At 39.6% G+C, this 23730-nt stretch overlaps 2 long non-coding RNA genes across 2 annotated transcripts; both read left to right on the top strand.

Moving 5' to 3' along the window:
- The first annotated feature begins 3928 nt into the window (after nt 1–3928).
- LOC145459610 (uncharacterized) lies at nt 3929–7850 on the top strand. Its single transcript, XR_013921481.1, has 3 exons — nt 3929–4090; nt 7375–7445; nt 7652–7850. It is a non-coding gene; the product is annotated as an uncharacterized LOC145459610 (long non-coding RNA).
- Nucleotides 7851–15950: 8100 nt separating this feature from the next.
- Nucleotides 15951–19838, top strand: LOC145434562 (uncharacterized). Its single transcript, XR_013913460.1, has 4 exons — nt 15951–16090; nt 16230–16371; nt 19171–19244; nt 19495–19838. It is a non-coding gene; the product is annotated as an uncharacterized LOC145434562 (long non-coding RNA).
- Nucleotides 19839–23730: the final 3892 nt, after the last annotated feature.

The raw sequence follows: 23730 nt of genomic DNA, 5'->3' as shown, positions 1-23730 counted from the left end.
ACAACCCTAATGTGCCCTGTATTGGTTTATAGTAATAGAGCGATTGAACCCTCTAAATAGGATGCGGCGTCAAATTAAAGATATGGTGTGAAATAAATTTGACAGAAGCAGGTGTCACCAGAAAGCCACAAGTATGCAGCATGCAGCTAAACGATTTTTACGACGATCGAGGACCCTAATATCTTCGGGGCTTTCTACCGACCCTGGAATTGATTTTGCTATTGAGGGACTTGGCCTTGTGGTGACAGCCGTCGACACATTTGAGCATGGCCCTACAGGTTGCAAGACCAGTGTTCCAACATTTCCATTACAATTGGTAAATCTTTTACTGGTATTAGCCCGAACTCATATCTTTGCTCCATCGCAGTTTGAAATACATTGAAATAAAATTGTGAGGGGTAAAACAGAGTAACAATAGAATTAGCAACAACACGAATCGATTTTGATGAATAAAGTAACTATCTGTAACTACATTTTATTTACATGAGTTAGGGTTACCATATTTTGGAATCAGGAAAGGAGGACACTTTTTCAAAATTTTCAGACTTACAGAACTGGAGTAAAATCCGGAAAAAATGTTAAATCTCACACGAAATTTTGGCTGATTGACTTGAAAAAAGGTCAACTTCCCGGCTTAACCACCGGAATACATTTTTTTCTTTCACATTTCTCGTTTAGCGTCATTTATGCCCGTTTTCACTCGAAACTATCCATCATCCTAGCTTCAAAAGCTTTAAAGGAGGACATTTCGGCATCATCGGAGGACATTTTCAAAAACCAAAAAAAATAGGACAAATCCTTCTGAAGGAGGACGTATGGTAACCCTAAATGAGTCGATTTTATACGTGGGGCATGTCAGGATTAACATACACCATGATAGAAGAAAAGTATACAGGCCTACCGACTGGGTATGAATCGTATTATTGTCAATTTCCAAGTACAACAATACGCCAACCTTCAATCGCGATATTCATAAGTAGTATGATGCGTGCGACCAACCAGGAGCTGTATCTGTAGTTTCAAACACGAAAACTATGAATGATTGCTTCGAATCGTAGAGATTTGGATCAGCTAAACCCTAATTCTCTAAAATTGACGGAACCTTGCCGAATATGGCGCAGCAAATTTGTCAACCGATATTATTGAAATTATATAGTCTCGTTTTGCGGAGATGGTTCAAGTAGAGTGAAAGCGAAAATAATTTTGATTTGTTATAATGAAATGTATGTCACAATTACGACGGTTTCCTCGAAATAATCTTCGATAATAGCGTGAACAATAAAAATGATTTTATTCGTTAGACTTTCACAAAGGCAAATATATCCCCCAACTTCGTTCGTAGTCAGCGAATTTAAAATCGATTTTATGGATTGAAACGGCTGCTGCTGCTGAGGTCAACAAAACATCGCCCGCCCACCTGATGCCGCCTTCAATCAGAAACGCGTGTGAATACGCAGCTATACAATTTGATTAATGGGAATGATACTCAGTGTATGTACATCAACTTACGTGTTGTATGCACGTACTAATACAGCCCTGCAAGCAGAGGTGGTCAGTAACGAAGTACTTCTACTTTTTCGAAGTACTCAAGTAGTTTTCCTCTACTTCTGGTACTTACTCAAGTCGATCTGATTTTCTCTACTTCTACTTCTACTTCGTAATATTTTGTGATCTACTTACTTACTTTTCGCTATTTTCAGTTTGTCAAGTAGAAGTAGTTTAAGCCCCCAATACGAAAGACCGCTTGATGAATTTCGGGGCTGTTTTCACGGAGTACCAACATTTAATATTCATAAAAGTCAAATAAAGCCCAGAAATTTTGTTGCGCTTCGCGCACAGTAGTTATGGAGTGACAAATATGTTTTTACGAATGTATCAGTGAACATAATTTGGGTGCCGGATTGCTATTTGGTTCCGCTCACCCCACATTGTCGCCCATATGGTCCACCATAACGTTTGAAACTACCGTTTCGTAATCTAGCAATTACCTGTCCTATCGTTATCTAGCAGCCCATGACGTGTCCTGCTAATCTGGAAAATCCGACTTTTAGGAACGTTACACCTGATTTAGCAGATCACCTTTGAAGCTTCATGGACAAAAGATATGAGATACATTTTCCGCTTTTTAGAAGTGGTATTTGTAACTCACCTTCAATTCCGAGTATCATACTTTGAGTTCTAATTACTATCAGTTCTTTTGTATGCAGAACAGACATGTTGAAGCATAAAAGCAGGTGTATAGCAATGCCTCTATTTTCCCAAAATAAAGCTACAATTATTATAAATTTTACGATCCACAATATTGGTTATTAACGTATACTAATCGCGAAAAGTGTTGAAACCGTATCCGATACAACTTCTCCGTATTGCTCTTCGCCTAAACTTGGGGCCTTATAATATGGGGTAGGGCGCCATTCCATGATATTCTCTAAACCGAGGTATTCTAGTAAACAAAGGGTTAGTATCGCATTTTCATATCAATACTATAATTTGCATCCCATGATGCGAAAGAATGCTTATTCTGTCGAAAATTGTTACCTCCTGGGATGCATCAATACGAATCAAGCTCTCTGCACCTTCCGCATAGCTCAATTTGCAGCTTTTGACAGTCCATGCGAACGAATTATGACTGATTTCAAAACTACTAACTTACTTGAGTAGATTTAAAGTCAGTCAATTCTACTTCTACTTCAAGTAGTTTTAGGTGGCTTATGGAAAAAGTACTTCTACTCGTACTTGAGTAGATTTTTTCGTCGCGACTTCTACTTCTACTTGAGTAGCTTTCTTGACTACTTTGACCACCTCTGCCTGCAAATTCCACGAAACTCACATCATACAGACAATCAGTCAGTCCATTTACTAATGGCTGTTTTGCTTCCGGTCTTCTTCCTCAACGATCACGTTGAAATGAGGTCTGCACTTTGAGACCAAGAGGTGGTCAGTCGCGAAAAAAATTCAAGTAGGTTTTGCCTACTCACAATGCCTACTCAAGGGGTTGTGATATCAGACTATTCATCCACGTCTACTTGACAGTTTTCAGATTTTTGGGAAAACTAGGACTAGAATTCTTACTTATTACTTACAGGAAAATCTCTAATTTTACCTGAGTAAAAATTAGTAACGTTACTTTTACTTCTACTTGAGTACCGACCTTGACTACTTTGGCCACCCTGATCAGATCATGTCACTAAACCAAACTGTTTTTGTACGGTTACTTTGGTATTTGACGGTAATAATTGCAGTATTCCAAAATAATCTGCTCACTACTCGACTGTGATCATTACAATTAATATGCACCTCGGACTCGAGTACACCAGAATCATTGTGCCCAGCCGAAACAAACTGATTGGTAAAGCATTCTTCACAAATAGACTTAAAAGGCATATACTTTTACAGTGCATCTCCTACCCTCTTCTTTAGGGCTGCGCATCCCAAAGGGATAAATGTACTCAGATTAAAGAACCCCTAGTCTATAATATTAAGATAAAGGCTTACAAACACGTCTTTCGCAATTACTAAATCTATTTACTTGCTCTGCACATGCCTATCAGATACAAGGCTCGTGTCGAACATATTCTTGGTAATACCATAATAGGCCATCCGCATGCTCGAATTTTATCAATTATCTAACCAATTCTGGTCGATTCACGAAGCAATCACAGACAAGCACACGAAGCCAGTGATCTTCTGTGCTGATAGTTTCAAGTATATATAGCGGTAGGATCGATGCGCTAACACAGAATGATTCAGATGTTCCGAGTAAATACAGACCTTCGATGTCTGGATATGTCAACATGTCTTGCCGCAAGGTCGGTAAGACTTTTCCGTACCAGCAGGGTATGTTCGGCTATATCGCACCTGAAAATGATTTTGAATAAATGTTGTATTCTGAAAATACATCAGCATTCAACGCGTATGTTTATTCTGCGTTTCTTTGCAAAATCATTTTCTTTTCAGGATAGCAATCTTATCTTTCATGTAGAACAGTGCGAATCAGCATGAACGCGAAGCTTCTGACTATTTTGATGTGTGTCATCCTTTCATCGGCGAATGCGGAGGCCCCTTCTGGTATAACGACGAACCAACACAGGTTAGCAAGGTGTCATCTGGTGAGAGGTGGTTTAAATATTGGGTGCTGATACTCAAGTTGAAATTGAGTTACCGCCGTAGGCTTCCACTAAATATCTGGTGGAATCAGCGATTTTCAGGACATGTCAATAATACTTCCTGTTGAAGTCGAAAATGAAAGTTTTGAAAAGCTCTCAATTGAAAATAAAGAATATTCGCATTGAAAAAAAAACCACGATATTCTCGGATGATACTTGTAATTGTCAGCAACTTTATAGTAGATTACTGATCATATTCGGGTTCATTTAAGTATGAATTATACCTCCAAGATGGATCTTCAGCTTACAAAAACTAGATTAAGTCGAGGGGTCGCATACATTCAGCAAGTAGTCGGAGGTAACCGCTACCAAATTCCAAGATTCATATTTCCTGTTGACGCCATATTACTAAACTCAGTACAAGTGGATGGAATCTCATTCCCTTTCTGGTATTCAGGGTTATTACACGCTAATAAACGCGATGAAAACTTATCTCAGAGTCATGTTGTACTTTTCAAGATCTTAAGTGAAGAAATGTGGCGTTGAAAGTAGTTTTAGAATATAACCACTTGAATAAGTAAAGCTAGTAGTACAACCTGCTTGAGTAACCCGATAAAACATTAATTCGTTACTGAACACGTCTGAATCTCGTAAAGGAAATATGCTCCTTGTAAGAAAATATCCACTCACAAAGGATGGTGAGGGGCAGCCTATTGTTAAAATTGCAACACTTAGTATGGGGTTCTGAGTGAGATAGTGTAATCGTGATGTGTCCGGCGTTTTGGTAGGTAGGTCGTGGGTTCGATTCCCGACCGGGTCAGAACAACTAATCGAAAACTGGAATCCGCTGCCACCCTGCTAGGTGCTCAGCATCCACGGATAGAATGAAAGAGAAAAAATATAGGGGTGCAGACTGCTTGGGTGACTCCGGCCTGCTTGGGTGACTCCGGCCTAGAATACTTCGGTCAAATCGGGTCTCCCAGTCCATACTGTGTAAAATGTAGTTAGGAAAATATTTAAAAAAAAATGTACTATTGAACGTGAATGTTTGTGTACATTGCCTATTATAATTCATGGTTGACGAATAAAAGAATTCTCTCTCTCTCTCTCTCTCTCTCTCTGATTATGAACCCGCGACGGAGCATCAGTGGTGGAATTAACCACTACACCACTCGCTACATGATAGGTTGAGGGGTGAAAATCAGCGGCATTTCGCGTCGACAACAAATTACCTCAAGCATCGCTATAAGTTAGGTACATATCTATACATACCCCTTACATATCGGTAATACAAACCTACTTGACATCATTCCTACTTTTCTACCTAGTGTACTACTGGTAGCGTCGCATTTAAAACAAATGTTGATTTAGAACACTTTGTTTGAAACATGTTTTAAATAGTTTTTAACCAGTGGCCTTTTGAGAAAATAAATGTTTTTTTTTAATTTTATAATAATGCCATAATTGTGTAAATACTTTCCAAATAAATATGCTGTAAGAGCCTACGAACGATTACCACCCGATATAGCCGACGTATACCACATGGGATGGTTGAAACCGCAAAATAGTCGGTTCAACTATATTTACCCTATATTTTCAATTGTAAATGTCAATCCACTATGACTTCACTGGGCCTTGTTTTAAACATATTTGTTTTAAATGCAACCCTAACTACTGGAGTATCATATATTGCTGTTAATTTAACCACCTCCGCAACCTAAAATTTGAGAATCATAAAGATCTATATTCTCAGTGAAAAATGTGACAAAAACGTTTATTTCGTACTCTTACAGTTTTATTTTCGCGATCAGTTGTTCGATTCTACGTAGAAGTCGCGTTTGTCCGAATGTGACTTGTCATGACACACCGAGGTATCCCCGGTGATTTGATGTCGGGCATGGCTGATTGGTTTCGTCAATATCGGCTAGGACAAGGCATGAAAAGTATATGCATGGTATTATACGGTCAGGATGGTCTAGCACGGGGGTAGGCAAACTACGGCCCGCGTGCCATATGCGGCCCGCAACACTGTTTTGTGCGGCCCCCAAAAGCATCAAGAAACGTTATAAAAATATCGATAAAATGAGTGCTAAAATAAAACTATTGCAGCGAATTGACATTTTCGTAATATATATTCACCAGACAATGCTAAGTTATAATCTTACTATGATGTTTTTATTTTATTGCTAGCCTCACATCAAGGATAGAGCATTTTACAAGGTTTCAATTGCTAAACATCACAGAGAGTCAAAACAGAAATGAAATTATTCGGCTCACGAGTATGATTTTAAATTGGCAACTCCAGGAAGTTTATTGCATTTAGTGCTGCACTTTGAAACAAAGATATTCGCGCGCGTGTTCGGTACATTCACCCTCGATATGTGTAGAAGTATTTTATATTTATATTTATATTATCAAGAATCGTAGAACTGTATTTAAAGGTAGCATGGATATTGGTTATGGTGCTGTCGGCATTGTGTGTCTTGGAGGCAGGGTTGTGATCAAGGCACAAGGCTCCAAGTCACAACTGAATCACACTTTTATGGGATTTTGAAATCACCACCAAGTCAAGTCCGAGTCCAAATCCGGGAGGAGAGGGTCGAGTCTGAGTCACATCGTTGAGACTCCAGTCTGAGTCCAAGCCCTCGTGTTCACTGTTAATTTTCCAGTTCAGGTTATGTTTAACCAACGTTTTCTCAACTCTGCTACAGGGTGATATATACTGTTCTAATTTCCTCACTCTTAACTGTTTCTAGCCCTATTATTCAAGTACCAGTACTGGCAGTACTGATGGACGAAATACGAATAATGCAGTTACTTTACTATTCTTCGAAGTTACATATAAATGCCTATCTTGGCCGTTCGAGTTTCGAGTCATACGACTTGGTCGAGGCATGTGAAATGTCCATAGGTTTAAATATCCATTCTTTTCTATGAATCGGCACAACCGCACAACCGACCAGCTTATGAAATATTATCAATGTTTCTGACGCTGTACGTCATCATACCAGCCTATCAATGTTTGTTTTGTTTTACATAAACATGTAGCCTATATTATCTTTATATTTCCTCGGTCACTATTATTGTAATTAAATAAAAATACTGTGTTCGGGCGAATAATCTTAATTAAATATAGTACGACCCGCGAATGGATTCAGATGTTGAATGCGGCCAGCGAGTCAGAAAGTTTGCCCACCCCTGGTATAGCTAGTTGGAATTAACGGTTATCTATAATAAGTTAATAGAACCATTCATTTTAATCTTGCAGTGGCACGAGACCTAAATCACCCTGGCTTTGGAGAAAGAAGCGCGCTGTTGCACGAAGACAACTTGATGAGGGTGAGAAAATCAGAATAGTAAGGAGAATATTGGCACTGATTAATATCGTTACTCCGACACTTTCCTGATATCAGCACCCCAGCATGCATTTTTATTTTACATTTTGTCCTGACGGGTCACCACAAATGATTGAATGAACATTAGTGCCTAAAATAATGCAGAATATATCTTTACATTTTGTGAACATGTAACACGCATTTTCGAAGATCAAATGGAGCAGTTTTTCGACACTGTATGACACGAAGGAGAGAGGAATGCTCCATGAAAACTAATCAACGGACGACGGACCAAATATTCAGCACCTGACCAGAGATCCCAACATAAAACTGAAATAACATATCGTCTTCATATCATACATCTTAATATAACCACAACCAGTGAATAAAAGCCATGATTTTAGTCGAAGATGTCTTATCTTTAGAATGAGTACCCGTTAACTCATTCTGCAACACTCCGTTGTGTGATGCAACCAAATCTATTACAAGATTACGATTACCTATGATTCAAGAACATGAAAGCTGGATTAGAATGAGGAGCAGTGTCTATATGCTTAGCCACATCCTGACTGATAATGGGAAAACTAGAGACAAAGATACCGACAGCTCGAAAAAATTAGAATCGGCAGACAAGCTAATATACGATGAAAATTTTATTGGTGAAACGGGAATTGCTGATCATTCCTTCTAACGCCAATTCCCAAAACTGCTATGATATATACGAACATTGAGCCTCAGTTCCTGTCGTGAGCGTAAGCGCAAAAGTGGGCACATTGACGACCTCGAAGTTGTGCTAGCTGGAAACTTGTCGATTATGGGATGCTGAGAAGGAGCGGGGCGGTATGGTTGTGGTAATCTCTTTTTAAAATCAGTACATTATTAAATTTTCGTGAACCCAGTGAAGATATACCTCCAGTTAATTCCAACAGTTAGTCGTTTAATTCGGATATTGGTTGGTAATTCCTATCGCCGAGATATGAATAAATAAGAGGTGCTTCATTCGCTTCAACACAAGATGAGTTATTTTGATGGAACTTTGATGATCCATGCAGATACAATCGACAATGAACTCATATAAGTCCCTGCTAGCAGATTTTGTATCTCGTAACCATATACTATATGTATATAGAATAGGGTTACCATATTTTTGTGAAGCAAATTCCGGACACTCTTTAGCGCCCACTAGCGGATTTAAAAATGAGGTGACACATTGTCTGTTAACATGACGTCACACTATCAAAGCATTGCCCATCGACTGTATACAGCAGTGGTAATGGTACGCGAAGGTCTTCCAGGTGGTACGCGAGTAGATTGTGTTTTTTTTTCGACCGAAGGAAGTTATTAGTTCAGGTGGGGTTGATTTTGAGTTTTTGAAGCCGCCGTCGTCGTGGTAAGGTCGTCGTCGTTGGTAGGGGCTATCCCACCAGTGACGGCCTACGGGGAGGAGATCTAGTCGTAAAGCATTGGGATTCTTACCTAACCAAATTCCGTCTTAATATATTTGACCACAATAATTTCAAATGGATCCACTTCAGAAATCATATACTGCGCCTTAAAATGCACCTCAACACGGTGGAAACATTTTGACCGCGTTCGGCGCGCTTATCTTATGTCGGTGGTACGCGAGCATTGCATAAAACCTCGAAATGGTACTTGGGTGAAAAAAGGTTGGGAACCACGAACCACTGGTGTACAATAATGGAGTGGAACATACGTCATGACTCATGAATTGGGCCATCTGTAATGTGGGCTCTGGCGATTGCTACTTGGTAGGGTTTGCAATAAATTTCTCCACGGTCCGGATGAAATCGTCTGGCGGGCCGTGTCTGGCCTGTCTGGATTGTGTTTGACAGCCCTGCTATAGGCTACTGTTAGGTCGGTGCGGCTATCTGGTTATGTGTTTTAATCAGGTCCGAAACAACATTTTTCTGCCCCCTTCCGCCGAAAAAAACCACTGATCTTGGGCCCACCATAGGGTAGTCGATGTAACTTCTTGGGCACTTACAATATGCATTTGGCTGTTGAATTTTTTGAATGGCTTCTGTCAATATGATTGATTCTTCCATATATTAGGCTACTATAAAATGCACCAGCAGGTAGCACATCCGATGATTTCCAACTTTTTATGGTCGCGACCTCATTTCCAACTTCAAAATGTTCCGTGGCCCAGCTCCAAACTGCATAAGCCGATTACTAAAAAAAATCAGCTTGCCCACACTTACGGCATAGGAAGCTGATTATACGTCCAACATCATCGCGATCCATAGATAAAAGAAAACGACCTCAAGATTCGGAACCACTGTCTGTGACAGAAGCAACCAATCGGCCTTAACCAACTCTAATAATATACCGTTAGCTTGTAATTGCGATTACAACCAGACTTATTTCAGTATATGATGGTTATTTATATATATTTTCATTGCTAGTTTGGCGAGGGTGGTACCTGGTGTCCATAGTAATATCAATAGACGTTGCATTAACTCGCGCGATGCGCGAAGAAGGAATTTTGAATGGCATAAATCTGCTTAAAATAATATTGTTTCTTTATTTACGAAAAAATTTTAAGCCTACTTCAAGCCTTTAAAATTCCGGACATTTAGGCATATTTTAGAAATTCCTCCCGGACGCAGATTTTTCAGTGAAATTCCGGACATGTCCGGGAAATTCCGGACGTATGGCAACCCTAATATAGAATTATCAACATGGGCAGATAAGCAAATAAATTGGCTTGGAAATTTCGTAACAAATGTGGATTGGGAGCTACTCCGCACTGATCATAACACAACACAGATGTATTTATTGCGTACCACCCGAAATGATTTCGCCTAATACAGGTTGCGAGTCACTGCTCTACTACAATTATTTGGCGGATACCAGTATTTGAAAGGATAGCAGATCGGCCGGAGTGTAGTCAGATTGCGGTATATAAGTTTCGTAAGTCACGGATCACGGCGAACATATACAAAGAAGCGATAGAGCTGTATCTATGAGATAAAGATATAAAAAAAGTAAAACAGTGACACAAAATAACAGTAACTAACTACAGATGGGGACGTAGGCAACTAATTCATATCATAGAATTTTTGAGTCACTCATTTAAACATCATCAGATTGCAATACCAGAGTTGCAGCGACACTATATGATCTAACTTAAGACTTTTCGTATTATGTTACTAGATGCACTCGAATCTCGTTCCCTGGAATAAGCAGGTCTTTTAAGTAGGCTACTCCTACCACCAATTTACTTTTGAAGCTGAAAAAAAAGACGCTTACTACTACCTTCTCAAATACGACATACTGCAATGGCAACTGCAGTATATCAAAGCATGCTGTACTACATGGTCTTGTGCAGGGACGGGCAACATACGTCCCGCGGACCGTATCCGGTCGCACATGATAATGTGGCCCGCGGCCATGGTCTGCCGAAGTCCCACACCACTTGCTTATTACGTCAAATGATAGTGCCTGCAGGTTATTCTTTATCGTGTGTGTGTGTGTGTGAGAGAGAGTGCGAGAGAGAGAGTGAGAGTGTGTGTGTGTGTGTGAGTGAGTGCTGCGTAAGTTCGTCCACTCGAAAAGGCTTGCATTACCGTCATCTACGCATGTACTCCACCGTAATAAATTAATATCTTGGTAAATATGGAAAATATCCCTACCCCTAGTTCGCATAAAATACATTATACCGGGGGTGCCCAACATACGGCCCGCGGTCACAATCTGTCGCAGTTCTTCACTACTTGCTCACTACGCCAAATTATAGTGACTGTGGGTTATTCATTGTTTTTTCGGATACAAATAATAGTGAATTTTAATTATTCTTAAGTCATTTTTTTTTTGTGTGTGACATATGCAGCCAGACTTCAAAGAACTTGTTCACCACTTTGATCAACCATAGATGTCTCATTGACGTCAACAGCTATTAAAATACATTACATTATTAAATTCATTAAAATTTACGACGATTAATCCTTGTATAGGTGGATAAATACGCGTTTAATGTATCTATTCAGGAATCCGGCTCACAGAAGGGCTTTGGAGTAATCGCAAATTTTAAACTGCTCCAGCTCCGGAGCTCTCTTCTATAATGAATTAGCTCCGGCTTTAAGATCCGGAGCTCATTGATACCACTCTTCCGGCTCCAGCTCCGGCTCCGGCAAATATGGTTCTGTTGTAGCCGTCGCAAGGAATCATCATATTGTGGGGATATGCAAAGTCCTTTGTCGTAATATTTACTTCGTGTAGTCTGTCGATGACGCTAGATCCGCGCGAGAATGCAATTTACTCCATGCCATTGCATGCACAATTGCACATTGTACACATGATACAGCATTAAAACAGTGAGGTGATGTTTCAATACCGGTGTTGCGCTCGTTAATACCAAGCCATACAGTCCGATATAATCTTGAAATAATGCGATTTGTTCAGATGTAACTGCAGAAATGAGCGCATGTTGCCACCTTATCAGCAGAAATCCACTTTTTACCAAATATACCCAATGGCTTCAAATTCGATATTGGTGCGCTTGTTACAAGTCCGTCCGTCGTCGATCAAGTTTAGTGGATTATAGAAGGTTCACCTTCAACCGAATCGAATAAACTCGAAATTAGTGACACTGACAATCTGGTAGTGCGTCAATATTTGGGAAACTAAATTCAATGTCGTGCACTGTACAGGTCAGTAACCAATTATACTGCAATCTCGCAAGTGACATTGCGCGAGAATTCAAGAATACGAGTGTATCAAGCAGACAAGAATGATTACACAAAATTGATGCTTAGAAATTGGAAAGCGCGCATCCAATTACCAATTGCCCTCTTATATTCAACACCAGGGCAGGGTGTTGATCACCGTATTTACTAGCCCGCATCGCGGCAATTGTAGGCTATGCGGACTATAATAGCGATCTGGGTTGCTTCGATGATTTTCCTATTTACGTTCGCAAATCGTTACTGGAGTAAACGATCGTGCGCTTGAATGAATTTCTATTCATAGGCAAAAACGATAACGCACTATCCAATTTGGCGCTACGATTAAAAAAACTATCAACGAAGTCCGTGAATTTGCTTGTCCAATTCAGAAAGGATACAATGTTTCTCGGCGTGCGGCATGCGCATCTATAAATCAACATGTGCACTGTGCAGCAATGTCGTGGTTATATCTTATGACGTCGCATATATATTCGTCTCAATACTAATTGGGTATATTGGTCATCTCACAGTAATTACAAATCCAGCCTACCCAGGTTTGGCGCATTTGTATAAACAATTAAAAATGGCTACTTGTTAGTTAGAAAATGTGGTGCAACGAGGCAACAATTCTCAATTTTTTGATTATCGTAAAATTATGTGAATTCAGCCATCAGTAAAGGCATAGCATCTTATAAAATACGTCGAAGCCGGCTCCTAGAAGCTGCTCAATCTCCGGCTCCGCTGAAAATGCACGGCTTCGGGGCTCCGGCTCCTTGCTCCGGATCCAAAGTCCTGCCACAAAGTACTTCATTTCCCCATATCCGGCCCGCCGAATGAAGAAGTTGCCCGCCCCTAGCCTTGTGCGTACATTTTGATTTCATTTCCCGTTTTCACTTTTTAGTTTGAAAATAACCCTGCTACTGACACTTCATAGTAACCGAATGCTCCGACTCATTTTACCAGATTTGCGTATATCCAGTTTCCATACTAGGGTGTTCGAAACCCTGAGAGATCTTGCGAAGATCCACTCGAGTCTGGTGTGAAAGCTCCGCTCGAATGGAGCTATATTCCGGAGTTGAGATTCTAGAGCAGAGGTGTCATACATACAGGCATCGGGCTGCATCCGGCCCGCCAGACGATTTCATCCGGCCCACGGAGCAATTCTGGGAAATTGAATAATTGTTGTTTCATCCAGAATATCTTTAACAAAATTTTAGATGTTTGGTGTGAAATGTTTCGACGTGAATAATTCCGTAAGGCAGCAAATGTCGAACATTATCAATGAATATGTTCATTATAACCACCTGACAGCAAACCACTGACAATAGCGCTGATTTTTTTATTTAATACACTATTTGGAACAAGTCGGTGATATTAAAACCATATTCTGAGGAGGTGTGAAGTGATGCACACTCAGTTCAGAGGTTTCTGTAAATTGGACCAAAAACAGTTGATAACGAAGGAAAAAGTGTCAATGCGAAACCGTTATGTGTTGGGCTAATGGAGAATATAATAGTTTCGCGAAGGTAATTCAAATATCTTTGGTCGTATACCTTATTCTGACCCAAAAGGTCTCAGCTGCGGCCCCGAGCCTTGGTCTTCAGAGAATCCCGAATGAAGATACAAAATGTATTGGAAATTCTAAAATTCATGTTAGCAGTAAAATTGTATATCTCATAGCGAATACGCAGGGCAGACACCGCATCAATCACTATTAAAACAAAGAGCATAGAAACATTCCAAATTATATCGTCGTTTTTAGCCAATAACGGTGATGCTAGAATAGAGTCCCTATGATACGTAATATAATGTATTGGACTACTGTGTAAATTGTAATGTATAGCCTTGATAAAACGCACTCCAGTCAAAAACGAAGGTTTGGATTTTTAGGTAACATTTTGGAATCATTAGACTGATTCGGCCCCGACCCAAGTTGAGTTTGACACCCATCTTCTAGATTGGGACCCGTGACGATTCTGACTCCGCACTTCAATGTAGGATCATAACATCGTGTTTACGAATATATATACAGTCGACTGCACTGGATTAGGACAATTTAGTTCCGCTTAGTTTTGGTCGAATTCAGTGGAGAAACGGCTTTGTCGTAATTAAGCTCAAAACCAATTGTTCGTTACATTATCGTGAGTGGAAGGCAGACAGCGCATTGAAGATACTGTTATGTTCGAACATATCTATATAAATTGACCAATCATCTACCCGAATTACCCAGCCAAATTATTGCTCGCCCCCCCCCCGATCAATATAAATTTAAATAAACCTGTGACGGGAAAATACAGGGTAAAATCGGAATTAAGTATAGCAACTGATGATTTTCGTGATTAAACTAAGTCTCTATGCATACATAAACTCTATTGACGTGAGTCAATTGAATTCGTCGCCCACGTCACGACTAAATTAGGGCCTGATAGAAAAAAGATGCACACCGGCCGAGTATAGAGATTATCATTATGTGTATTGTAAAATTGTGATTTTCCAAGTAAAACGCCTATCTCTAAATACTATATGCGCTAATAATTCTGTGGGTGTGGCAAACCAGGAACTGTATATTATTTAGGTCTAGTTGCAAATACGAAAACGATGTATGATTGCTTCAAATTGCAAAGATCCAAATCAGTAATACCTACGTTTCCTGAAATCGTCGGATGCCTATCGGATATGGCATGCTACGTTCGTCAAGCGATATCATCAAAATTATAAAGTCTCGTTATGTATCGTGGAAGTGAAAGCGATTTTGGTTTCACCGAAATAATATTGATAAAAGGCTATGAAACAACTCTGAAATTCATTCATATTTCAAGTTAGGGACAAGCAAATAAATTTGTTACTGAATTTACATTCATCGCAATTAAAATCGATTGTATGTACGGGATGGGCTGTCAGAGCAGAGGTCGGTGAAACAAATTATCTTCTTGTAAGATCCCGTCCTCGATCAGAAATTTTTGTTTAGGAAACTTGACTTGCTGCACACCTTTGTAATATTCCTCATTAACTGATACAATTTGTACGTGTCAATACTGAGTCAACATTGTCTTTTCCATTTTCCGCGACCGATCCAAGCTAGCACAAAATTCCCCGAAATACGAGGAGCTTTGCAAGAGACATCGATTTGGGAAGGAGATATCAGGGTAAAACGACAGTAATGAAATCAGCATCTGGAGAATTTGAAGATCAGCATATGCGCGATCAAAATTCAAATGGTACAATCAAAAGGGTTGTCATATCTCCAAACACCGCTTTCAGGTATGGCTGCTAATAATTTGGAGCAGTGGAGTCTAATGGGGTCGCCAACTGATAATTGAACATAATTGTGCCTAAGACAAAACGTGTATCGTGATGCCTACGGATTGGATCAACCGCCAAAGCTCGTAAACTTTTTGTCAGGGTTAGATCGCTATATGGGAGCGTTTGTTACTTAGATCGTTGCCATTTGGGTGTTATGTAAACAGTTTGGGAAGTAAAAATTTAGGGGCAGTTACCATTCATGGATTGGGCAAATAATGATTATGCGTGAAAGATATACAAACATGTGGCTGGCGGTGATGAAAGTGGTGCAGTCTACGTATATCAGGTTATAATCTATATGAGAGGCGCATGTTTAACATATAGTCTTGTTATATCGTAATAGTTCATTGGCATGCGCAGATCTTATCAATTATCTACCCATTTGCGGCCAATTCGCAAAGTGATCAGTGATCACGTCGGAGCACGTGATGACTGTTGATCTGATGTACTGATAGCTGCAGAGTGCAGGTATATAACGAGCCCGCAACGATTGATTAAGAGGGCGCAAGTACTGGGTACTGGGCAGTCCGCAGTGCGCACCTTTGATGTCTCGTACATGAAAATGTGGACGTGACGTTGATAGGAGTAATCGCTACCAGTAGGGTATGTTCGGTCATATCGAAAAACGAAGTGATTTCGACAAATATTTTGAGAATATGTACAATTTTCCTAATTTAATTGAGGGAATATTATAATGACACTGACAATGGATATCCAAACACTAAGTTTGTCTCCACTCCTGACATGCCTCACATTTGTTTATTTGTCATTGGTATAAAATGACATTTTCATTCAAGGCTAGCAATTTTATCGTTCTTGTAGAAGAGTAGGAACGACTATGAACGTGAAGCTTCTCATTATTTTGATGTGTGTCATCCTTGTATCGGCGAAACCGAAGACCAACAATCAGATTGTAGGGGCGACGAGTCGACAGAGCAGGTCAGCATTGTGTGATTTCGCAAACCTTCAAACTTCCTCCAAATAGGAAATGCCCTCGGGTTGGATGGACAATCATCTTTTCTGGCATTGTCAGTTATTGTTTCACTATGTTGAATCTCGGAAATGTGACTAGGGAATGATCAATTCAATATATGTTCACGATAAGCCATCCCTGTCTTTGCCTACAAGTTTCAGACTGTATATTAGGGCTGTTCAAAAATAACTTTTTTTTCCTGATTCCAGCCATTCACTGATTAAATTGTCAGGTTGCTACAACAAAGGCTGCACACCAAATTTGGTTCAATTCGAACATGTTTAAGCGTCCGCAGAGCCAATTAAAATTTTTAATTTAATACGTAAAATTAAAAAAAAAAAAAATTTCAAATTTTTCTCTCAACCCCATGAAAATGTTGAGATGTCTTCAAAGACCATGCAAATGAAATTTGAGTCAATTCCAACCAGTAGAAACGGAGTTATTTGAGTTTTTCGTTGATAATTCTCGGATTATCCACCAATCAAGGATAATTGGAGAATTATCAACGAAAAACTCCAATAACTCCACTTCTACTAGTCCGAATTGAGTCAAATTTTATTTGCATCGTCTCTGAAGACAGCTCAACAATTTCATGGGGTTGACAGAAAAATTTGAAAAATTTTTTTTTTCAATTTTCCTGTATAAATTAAAAATTTTAATTGGATCCGCGGAGCCCTATACTTGTTAGAATTGAACCAAATTTGGTGTGCAGCGTTTTTTAAGGTAACCTGACGATTTAATCACTGAATGGCTGGAATCCGGAAAAAAAAGTTATTTTTGAATAGCCCTACTGTATATGCTAGGCTGCTGGACATTTTAAACGGACCATAAGGATTTTTCAGTCTTACGCGATGTGGGCTATCGTTGTTGTTCGTTCGATAGGCCTATTTATGGCTCTGTTATCGATAACATCTGAGCTGTCTGGCTATCGCAAGGTGGAATTTCGTTTTGGGCTTTTTAGGACTATGCGGATCCGATGGTGATGATTAGCCTATCATGTAAACCTCAAACAGTTAGGGAGGGATCCTGATTCTGAATTCTACCCCAGTAGTATTAACGTACCACTAAGTCACGTGGTGGGTGATACCTTATTTTCTGACGTGATGCACAATCAGAGGCGTCACTTCGGGCTGTAAACGACGTATGATCACATTGATCAGGGTATAAGTCGAATTCATTACCAGATACTTTGTCATGTGCTTTATTGAGCGTATTTTCAGTTTCACTCGCTTATGGAATCAGGGCCGAAACCGCACTTCGTCAGCCCACCCAACAAAAACGTTACACTTGGACTCCCACAGGATCATAAACCCGACTTACGGGGGCCCTTTACGACGGGCCCTTTCATTTACCACTACGACAAAAGCACGTTTTACAGATATACTAAATATATGTATCCGTGACTGTACTCGCGGAGTGCGCGAGAAAATTTCCTATTGAGGATTGGATTTGATCTTATATTATTGCTAATAATTTTTCATTGTCTGTCAGTCCACGCAATCAGGTTAGCCTGGTAGGACTAAGGGAAGTGGTGACTTCAGATAGCATACTCAGAACTATTCTGAGCCTGTGGAAAATTGATATTTGGCAATTACATATGACGGTTTCGGCGAACATGCGGCTGTCGTTTTCACCTAAGGTTCTATTTGGTAACACAGTTCTTTAAGTCTCATGTTGACAAAAATCAGAAGTCTTGAGGTGTCGTGGAGCGGGAATACCCGGCGCTGACATGTCTTTTTATTTTATAAATGATGCGTATTTTTACTTTCGCGCTGAGGGTATCCATACTAAAAGTAGACATCTAAATAAATTGAATCGTGCCTGGCGCAACTAACATTTTTGGAATTCTCCCACAAAATCCTCTATAATTTCCCTTAGCCTACTGATGCAAACATAGTGCTGTTTAAAGATGTTTTGTTGGAGGTTTGAAAAAAAACTCAAAATTTGGAGTAGTAAGGACAATAAGGCTGAATTCGAATGTTTGCAAAACATTTTGGATTACAAGTTGTCAGTCTCAGTAATTAGTGAGCTTTCTATTGCAATATAAGCATTCCCGAAGTTTTACCTAATCTGTCCAAATAAAGAGAATACCTTCAAGATAAGCTGGCAGACAGTGATGACTTGGCTGTAGCGATATGTTCGGTAAGAAATCCGTTTCTTAATTTTGGTGCCAGATATGTTACGATCACACTCAAAGGAGTCGTCGGAAGCGTTACGCGTTAATATTACTTTCGCCACCATATATCTTTGTGGAAATGGATTTTCGAAACTCGTTCATATCAAATCAATTTTGAAGACGCGACCTCGTATTTGAAGAAATGCTGCTGCATGATTCGCTTTATAATAATAAAGGTCTACTCAATTTCTACATATATTATGATGTTGCTGTTCATCAGAAGCCGACAGTTATTATTTGCACAGACAGATGACGGCTGCACGACAATTGACCTAAATTTGAATTAAAACTTATTGGGGCCACAGGGGTCCGTGATGGTCCGAAAGGGTTCCGCGAACACAAAAAGGTTGAGAACCACTGCTGGAGAGCAATATAACAAAAATGGTGCACGCCATACTTCCAATAGTGCATTTGTTGCTTTTCGTGTAATGTCCCACCATGTCATCCGAATCGTTATCAGTTAATCTTCCTTGACACGGTCTTGACATGTCATGCAAGTAATTTGTGATATGTGGAATCTCACTTCTAATTAGAAATCACCCATGATCGGTATATATTCTATAAAAGGGTTCATGTTTATGTTTTGTAGTGTAGATACACGACAACAATCACCATGGGGAAGAAGAAGAAAACGTGGTATTCTGCAAAGGCAAGGTGATGACGGTAAGAGAATCAAATAATACAATCATTTTTGAACTTATATATGCTTATATATGGTGGTTTCACAAGACCATATTGATATCAATACACAAGCCGACAATTACAACATGTGATTCGTCGCGGAAGCTGCGGCAGTATTGCTGATATCTTCAATAAAAAGCATATATTTTCTGGGATAATTCATCGCAATTAAGGGATTCTTGGCACCTAGAATATAGCGGAATCAGAGCCTTTGTCATGCGTATTTTCATAGAACGAACGGAGCAATATTTCGACACTGAATCACACGGAGGATAAAGCAACGCTCCCAGAAAACGAATTGACAAACGACGGAACAAATGTAAAATATACCTGGACAGACAACTGAACGTACAACAGAAATTACATGTAGTCTTCATATAATAAATAATGATGTCAATAGTGAATGAATTAATGATGTTAGTTTCGTCGTTTTAGAGGTGATTCAGTAGTTGCAGTTGAGTGAAAAAATTATAGTCAAAGATGTCTTATTATTTGATGAAGTGCGCCTTACCTCGTGGTGTGACTCTCTGGTGTGTGCAGCAACACTATATATTGCAAAATTATGATTTGGCGGGAAAATCGTCTTTATGAGTATTGTATAATGAGGTTCGTACGACGCCAGTTAATAATCAACACGCAGTTGGCAGTTATGCAGTAAGAATGCAGTAAATTAAATTGCAGTTCAGTCAGGCGCGATGCATGTCGTTGATGCCAATCGTATTCTGCGACAGCTCAAGCTTTAGAACAGAGGTCTCCAACTCAAATGTGCTCGCGGGCCAGTTTCCTAGCTTTTGATGATGCCGCGGGATATATATATATATAATAGAGATATTCAATGTATAATTTCCAAGTAAGCCTTATTTGACGGGACCTTGGCATTCCACAAACATAGTGGAAATATAATTTACTATTGTATTATTCACGCATTACACGTAAAAAATCACATTTTCAAATATTTGAATAAAATTGTTTTTGTGCCGGGCATAATTTTTTAAATAAAGAGTTATAGACATCATGCGAGAGGATGCATTATGACATCGTAAAAGCTGTAGGGTTATAATATTGCAGCTAGTGGACCTTTGACGAGCCATAATCTTATGTAGAATATTTTAAAATACACTGAAGATTGATCTGATGTCAGAGCATTGGAGCGGTGTAGCCTAATCCTGGTTTTGATATAGTCGTGATAAGTATAGGCTATTAACTATCTCTGCCAAAGTCAAAATAAGTCAGCGTTAAATTTTGCCTTCGAATATTATTGGAACATATCAATAACAACCTGATTATAATCATTATTGAGTCATAGTAATAGCATTGCTTCTTAACCATTTTAACGATCGTACCCCTTGTGCTTCCAATAAGATTTCATGTAGCCCCTCTCCATTTTCAACACAATTTCTGATGGTACCGATATTAAAAGCAGAAAGCCCATTCACATAAAATCGCGCCTAGCGCGAAGATTATTCTCCAGTAGAATAAATTGGCCAAGAGAATATTCCACCGCATATAGGCCTTATAATTTCACAATGCATCTAGTACATCCTCATGTGGAGCTTCGTACCCCGATGAGGTCTACGGACCCTGGTTAAGAACCCCTGGAATAGAAATGTCTAATCAGCGAAGAATTCATTGGTGTGACAGCTATAGAGCGTACTACTATCTTACTCGCCTCCGATAATAACATGGATAAAGAGAACAAACAACACCCGAAGCATATAACCAGCTATACGTCACGGGGGTCTCAGAATGCCAATGGTTGCCATACTGACCTGATTATATATAGCTATATACCCTAAGCAACGCAAGCCACTACCTTATGATTTATTAATATTACTCATGACATTTTCATAGATTGTTGCGTCCGTAGGATTACCAAGTCACCGTTTCGAGTCGCATGTCCTATTCTGATTTTAACGTTTGACCCGACCCAACTCCAGTCATTTTTATTTAATCACCCAGCAGCCAATCCAAAATCGAGTAATTTTGCGAGAGGGTCGCACCAAACCAAATCACAATTTTCAGTCGCGAATCATCAACGAGTCATGTTTTATCATCATGAACTAGAAATGTGTCGTAATAGCTGACCTTCTATCGCAAGGCAGCTTTTAAAAGTGATGTGATAGTGAAGGTTGTTGAGATTTAAGTGATTTTCATAGTAAAAATGAGATATGGCACTTTTATATCTAGTTGAATACTTGAAATTCCAAAATGTCGTCGCGGGTCGCAGGCTGCCCGCGGGTCGCGTGTTTGAGACCTCTGCTTTACAACCTGGCATTTCTTAGCAACAACTAACAGAAATGGTCAAAGTAGTCACCGTCGGTACTCAATCAGAATTAGAAGTAAGAAGTAGTCAAGTGGAATTAGCAGTAGGAATTTACAAGTAAGTAAAAACTGAAAACTGTCAAGTGGGAGTAGAAGTTGTCTAAAACCATAATCACTTGAGGAAGTAGAGCCAGCAGGCAAAATTTACTTGAAGCACTTGTGACCATCCGCGATTGCTACTACAGTAAAGATATTGCCGTATATTTCAATAAACAGTGAAAACATTTGTACGAGTAGAAACATGACAGCTCCCTGCAGCTCTTGAAATGGATCATTAAATAATCTGGCGTACACGACCTATGCCAGTGGTGGTGGAAATGAATTAATAAATAACCTGGCGTACACGACATATGCCAGTAGTGGTCGGAACGAAATACTGAATAACCTGGTGTACACGACCGCTCCCAGTAGTGTTCGAAATGAATTACTAAATAATCTGGCACACACGACCGCTCCCAGTAGTGTTCGAAATGAATTACTAAATAATCTGGCGTACACGACCGATGCCACTAGTGGTCGAAATGAATTACTAAATAACTTGGTGTACACGACCGATGCCACGAGTGGTCGAAATGAATTACTAAATAACCTGGTCTACACGACCGATGCCACTAGTGGTCGAAATTGATTACTAAATAACCTGGTGTACACGACCGATGCCACTAATGGTCGAAATGAATTTACAATATAACAGGACCATTGCTACAGTAAAAATAAAGAAATGTGGTAAACTTGACACAATCCATGTCGTTTTCAACAGCATTAAATAATTATAGTTGACAATGACACTATTGTCTATGAAACAATGCAAGTCAAGGGTATAATGCAAAATAAAACAGTGCCATTACTATAGTAAAACAGAATTGCGGCATACTTGACAAACACTACGCCGCTTTCAAAAGCTTGAAATATTTTTAGTTTACGCGGACACCATCACGTCGGGTGAATGATGAGATGCAAGACAACGAAGTAATGCACAGTATAACAGGACCACTGCAAGAATAAAATCAAACAATTGCAGCATACTTGTCACACACCACATCAATTTCAATCAGACTTGGACAGCACGACAAATACACCTTTGCTAAGTTAGATTAGAATGACACCAGAATTAGTATTATAACCACTAGTTGTTTCAAAGAGTGAATGTGCTGATTGAAAGTCGTCCAACGAGAAAGCAATGCATGATGTTCAAGATACTGACTGTACGATGAATCTGAACTGTACCATGAAACTGTACTGTACCTATATCTGTGTCGTGACGCACAAGGCCTAAACGGCGATAAGCGTCACTGTAATACCCGTGTAATAATAATAATAATTTTTTATTTTTTAAGGTCATATAAAAATGGCCCTAGTCATCAGTCACATTTGGCAAGTCGTTACTTTGATTACCCCTGCTAAGAATGTGAAAGGCATGAAATTGTTGTAGCGACGGTGCCAAACGCATATGGGACATCAAAATACAATAAGCATTGGTATGGTAAACTGGGTATGATTAGATCCTAGCATTTATTGTGCCTAATCGTTTGTTCATGCAGCTGGATGTACTTTGGGTAAGTATTAGTGAGGAGCATGACCCGAAGCCGGACTTGATATCCGGCCGAATTTTATTCAATTCTGGCCGGACGGGATCGGAGCCGTATCAGCACTTTTTCGGATACGGCCAGAATCTTTATGCATGAGCATGACTTTTGTAACTAAATAACTACCAGCCAACAACCAGGGCTCCGGCTCCAGCTCCGGAACCGCATTATTACCACTGCTCCGGCTCCAGCTCCGGCTCTGAAAACTATCGAAGGTGTCTGTCTATATCAGGGGTGGGCAACCCGCGGCCTGCGGGCCATATGTGACCCGCGAGAAGGTTTTGAGTAGCCCGCGAGTTAATTTCGCATTATATTATCAAAATTCTGTTATATTATCGAAATTGTATTGCTCAGATTGTGAACTCGCAAGGCCAACCAAAAATATGATTAGTCTGGCCGCGACACTTAGGATGTTGATGACTAAAATATCAGTTCCGACGCATTGGCAGATCCAGCGTCCAGTCACATTTTTTGTAAATCGTCGTACATTACAATAAACTAAAAAAGTAGTAAAGTTTTTCTTCATGCTTCGCGTGTTTAATTGTCACACGATTTCTTGT

This window comes from Botryllus schlosseri, chromosome 2, assembly GCF_051294905.1.
Source record: "Botryllus schlosseri isolate E-star chromosome 2, Bs_hap1, whole genome shotgun sequence".
NCBI classification, from domain to species: Eukaryota; Metazoa; Chordata; class Ascidiacea; order Stolidobranchia; family Styelidae; genus Botryllus; species Botryllus schlosseri.
This window is presented reverse-complemented; position numbering and strand designations above follow the sequence as displayed.